The following is a 5,267-nucleotide window of genomic DNA, read 5'->3' as shown; positions in this document are numbered from 1 at the left end:
GAAGGACTGTGATGACCCTGCTGACAAAAGCCTTGGGGTGCTGCTGCACAGCTCTCCATCTACTGATCGGTCAACACAACTATTAGTAAATGATTAGTAAATGGCAAGTCAGGTAGAGAAGAGGCTGCAGGGAATGTAAAATGGAAACCAGATGCCACAGCATCACATTAATTCTTCAATGCAGACTATAAATGACTGACAGTTTCCTATCATATTGACTACACAGGGCCCCAGTCAAATGGCTGGCAAAGTTTCTTTCGAGACACTGGGGATAATGAATTCAGAAGTTTCTGAACAGCTGCCTTTCATGGATCATTTGGAATTTGCGATGCAAATATGAAAAATCCATGTTAAATGCCCTCAACTAATTGAGTGGAGAACAGCAAATACAAAAGAATAGATCGCTGACCTTGGTAAAAAAAGCACAAAAGCCTTAATCTGCCCAGAGAGACCAAGAAGGGAACTGAGGAGTAGGAGAAAGCAGAAGCCTGTACACTTTCCCTCAGGTTCCTAATTCTGCTTGCCAAGAGATAAATACAGACTTTCCTTTTGGGACTATACAACAGCACCTACCTCCCCTTCCCTACAACCCACAGCAGTGGAGAAAGAGCGGGCGGGGAGTTCTGACAAACTGCCATTGTCAAATTTGACAATTCAAGGCAGAATCTGACACTGAGGGAGAAGACACAACTGTTAAAGGGTAGCTGTTAGCAAAGGTGGGGAGGTGGGTTTTAACAGTTGAGAAGGCACAAGATAAAAGGAGAAGAAAGGCAGGGCTGGGTGGGAGTGGGGCGGGTGAGAAGCAGGACAGCTCAGACCCCTGGGGCTACAACAGTGCCGCTCATAGGCAAGTATGACATAGAAAAATGCAAGACTGGCAAAACTGAAAACAAAGTGACAACCGTGGCTTTCTAGGATGACATGGTAGAGCTGTTCATCTTGGAAAAACAAATTCATGTTGCCTGCCTGTACATTGCAAATCCCTAACACTATTCACTAGCTAGGTGTATGCTCCAAAGGTATTAATTGTTGACCATCAGCTGCCTGGATGAGGGGCTGTTTCTGCTGAGCAGGCTGGACAGATAAGACATTGCTCTCCCGAGGCTCCCTGTATGGAAAACAGCAGCAAGGTCCAGTGAGCTAGCAAGTCTCCTCAGCTGCAGTTTTCCAAAATTGGAACGTCATGTCCGCTGGGCTGCACATACCAGCTCTGGTCCTGTCAGCTGTTTCTCACTTTATCATTGTGCTTCTTCGAGGGAGACCAGATAACTGCTCTTGTGCTGCTGCAGGCACCGCCACACCTTTCCCAGATTGTGTCTGTGAGGAGCAGCAGAACAGAAACACTGGAGACAGAAGAGGCCAATCTATTATTTATACTCAGCTACTCCCCTTGGGCCTGAACAAGCAAAAAGCTCTCTTTAAAGGCTTATAGTTCTTGGTCAGGTTCCAAGAGAGACAAAGGGATGTTGTAAAAAGAGTTTCATATGAGCTTGGTAAAACACTCTCCTAGGGAAGAGGCAGCAGGTTTCCTTTGTGTGGGAAGGCAGGAGGTAGACGATTTTGTTTAAATTTACATTCACAATGAAAGATTTTCCTGTGTGTTTCAATGGCTCTCATTCAAATTTACATTTCTTTGAGCAGTTTTCTGCATGTGTAGGGTTTCTGTGCCATTTCTAAAGCAGCAGCCCTGTTTCATGCCCTCTTAAGTCTGTACCACTCAGGAAGTTGAAAGTGCTGACTCAGCTCTCTGGAGAGCCTGTGAAGCATCGCTGTCCTCACTGTTTGCAGTTCTCAGATGTGAATAACCACAGAACAAAAATGTTTTGGTGCCCCTGGCTCAAATGCTGGGCAGATATGGGGCTTTCTTTTAAACCGGAAGGAACAGGGAGGTACCACAGGGGTGCCACTGCTGCTGAAAGAAGAGCAAAGACAACTAAAGCAATTGAGTATTGGGAATAAAGTAGTGTTGCAGTCAGGTGTTGTGCTAGAGGCCTGGGAAAATACTTGGAACGTGCTTTTGCTCCACTAGTTTCAGCCAAGATTTAAATGCCCAGAAAGGATCTGGAAGGTTGCCAAGACAACAGCGTTTTTGAAAACCGCAATGTTCAGGTTTGGGTGGGGATGAGGAACATGTTCAAGTCATTCCGCACTATCTGGAGTCACAAGGCAGCAAGAGAGCACATGCGGTCGGTAATGCCCAGCAGGAACCGACACAGCCGGCACAAAGTTCTATTATTCCTTTTACTCTGCACAAACCACATGTTTTTCATTAGGTCCAAATTGTAAAAGAAAATATATACATATTAAACCAAATACCAGAGTTGTGTGAACGTGTGTTTGGCAGTTTGCGTTCAGGTTACAAATGCTCACAGTGTGCTTTACAAAAATGCTGTTTTACAAGGTTGCGATCCGCAGTCAATAATGCGAGACGTGCCATACTCTCAACCATCATTTTGGCCCACACTTCCTCAAAAAGCTAATAAACAAAGTAAACTAAATCATCCTGCACTTCAACAGCTTGCTTGGTTGGGTAGATTAGTGCCTCGGAACAAAAGGGTTCATGGATCAGAGACCTCTTCAGTTTCCTGAATGTTTTAAGCCTGGCTTACTAAGGACACAAGACTCTGCATTCACACCATCCATCTGTCATCTCCCCCCAGCTCCTCCACCCCCATCTCTTTAGCTCACTGGCCAATTTTAAATAATTTTATGTAATTTGGCAGGCAGCTGAAAGAGGCTCCAACACCGAATTCAGTTTGCCAAAGTTTTTAAAAGATCAGTGGACTAGAAAGCGATGAGATGAGTGTCCGTGCTGAGCCCTGGGTCGGCCGCGCGCACGGCCGGGAGGGCACGGTCCGGACCCCGGCCCCAGGGAACAGGGGACCCGCTGTGCCCAGCAGGGCGGTGTCACACGCACACATCAGGGCACTTGTCACTGGAACAGCGACTCCCGCCGCTGGCTTTGGATGTGAGATGCTGCCGGCCCTTCCTCCCAGCATGCTGTTCCCTGGCATTGTGCACGGCCTGGATTTCACTGTTGAGAAATCGCTGAGAACAAGCAGTAACTGTTGAGCAGCAATAGAAGCGAAGGTGGTGTTTATGCCATAAAAGTATGCTGTGCTGGTGAGACATGTATAGAAGGAAGCAGGATCTGGGAAGTGATTGTTTTATGAGGGACTGACTTTAAAATGACTCATTTAGCACAGAGCAGCAATTGTGACTTTATTAAAAATCACCATGATCTGGAGTGAACTCCTTGGCTTGGTTACATGTGCTGCCAACTTCAGCTTCATCAGAAAATAGGTCTTGCTGAATTCCCATGGAAAAGTTCTGGAGTGGCTCCCAACTCTGTCTCCCTCTGCGGGGATGGTGCTGGCACCCCTACTGCGGGGCAGCGGGGCCGGAGCCTGATCCTGCCCTGGTGCAATCATCTCCTGCTGCTTTTGTAACAGCTTCCTGTTGTTATTTTTGTTCCTCCGCATTCTTTAGGTACATTTGGTGCAGCGCTCAGACACTTCAAAGTGCTGGTATTAAATAAAGCAAAAAACACTTACTTGAGATAAAAATCAGGTTTCTCACAGTTTCGGGATTTCAAACTGCAGCCCCTTCCCCACCGCTGCCAGCAGCTGCGGCACACGCCAGGGCAGGATGCTCAGAGAACACAGAACCCAGGGAAAGCAAGTGTGGGAGAAAGGGGACTTCTTGTAGTCAAGTTTTCACAGCCTTTAAGAGGATCCAACAAATTCCAGTATAAAACAGACTACTTCACAGCTTAAGTGAATGGACTTTACATGGCCAATTTAGAACTCTGCGTCAAACTGCTTTCTTCTCTCCCTTCCCCTCAAAACAGGTTTTGGGGATGGAAATCCTGATCTAAACTAAATCCCAGGAGCCTGACAATCCTTCTGCAGAACTTCCCTGAGACTCTGGGATGTTGCCAGCTTCAAGAGATGGAAAGGAAGATTGCCAGGTCACAGGGCATGCCACAGATGGGATTTGACTTCTGAGCAGTCTTTTAATTTAGGCCTGGAACAAGATTTATTTCTATCTGAAATCACAGAGAAAGAAAAAGATAGAGGGCTGTGGGGACAAGGGAGATGTGAATTCAGATAAGACAAACTTCATCTGAAGTGTGTAGAATATTCCTGTGAGGCTTCTAGTTTCCATCTCTGTTTTACAGATTGAGAAACTAATGCTTCAAGTTAAAAATCCATGCTAGCAGAGGGAAGACTAAAGACGTGCAAGTCCTGCCGTCCAGCTTTATGGTCTGAGCCTCCTCCTCCTCCACACAGTCCTTGTGCAGGGAGGATGGGGCAAAAAGGAAGAAGTTTTGTGTTATTTTCCGCTTGTACCAAACAAGGCCTCCACAACTGGAGATGCACCATGGGGTTGGCCTTGCACACACATTAGGCAGGAGAGGTCCAAGCAGCAGCCACAGAGAAGCTTGCCCAGCACAATCCCTTTTTGCCAATGAGGCCTCAGCTCAGTGAGAGGGACGAGTATGTCAGTCCTGTCCCCGGAACAGTTTCACCAGCTACCTCTGAGGCATTGTTGCTCCTATTGAGCAGCACCTCACACAGAACAAGCTGGTCTTCCCAAGTACTTGTCATTTTCTCTCTTTGGCCTCCTCCCCTCTCAAACCAAACCAAACCAAACCAAACCAAGAAACAAAACTGTTTCTCCATAGGCTGCAGACATAAGTGCAGGCTGCAGGCTGTACAAAGCTAATGAGTTCAAATCTCAGCTCCCCACACACCCACCTAGGAGATGCCCAGCCCTTTGAAGAGTGAAAATGAAAAGAGAAGGAGCACGACTGGGTACACCTCTAGGAGCAGGTGGCCACTCCTGTTCCAGTGGTGTTGGTGGCAGGACCCTGCTCCAGGATGCCACACTCACTTCTCAGTAATGTCTCACCCTGAAGCACTTTAAAGTACAAGTTAAATATCAGCCTCTGAAGCACTGCAGGGCAGATGGTCAGGGCTGTCCCCATATTACAGCTGTACAAACCAGGGTGCTGGGTACAACTCGTCTGTGCAGATCATGAGGTTTGTCAGGGCAAAGACACAGGGTGACTGTGCCCACCTGCTTTGCTGCTCCCTTCCCTGTCAGCTAGGGCCCCTGAGGTTCCAAAGCTCAGCCAAGGAACTCAGTTCCCTCCTTCTGTTAGTGGCAGTGACTGGTCACCATGGCAAATTTAATGTAGAGGGAGGAAATTAAAATGGCTCCTTTCCATTTTGGAATAGCAGGAGCCATGTGAGACTCAAATT

The sequence above is a fragment of the Fringilla coelebs genome (assembly GCF_963513975.1).
Source record: "Fringilla coelebs genome assembly, chromosome: 21".
Lineage (NCBI taxonomy): Eukaryota > Metazoa > Chordata > Aves > Passeriformes > Fringillidae > Fringilla > Fringilla coelebs.
This window is presented reverse-complemented; position numbering follows the sequence as displayed.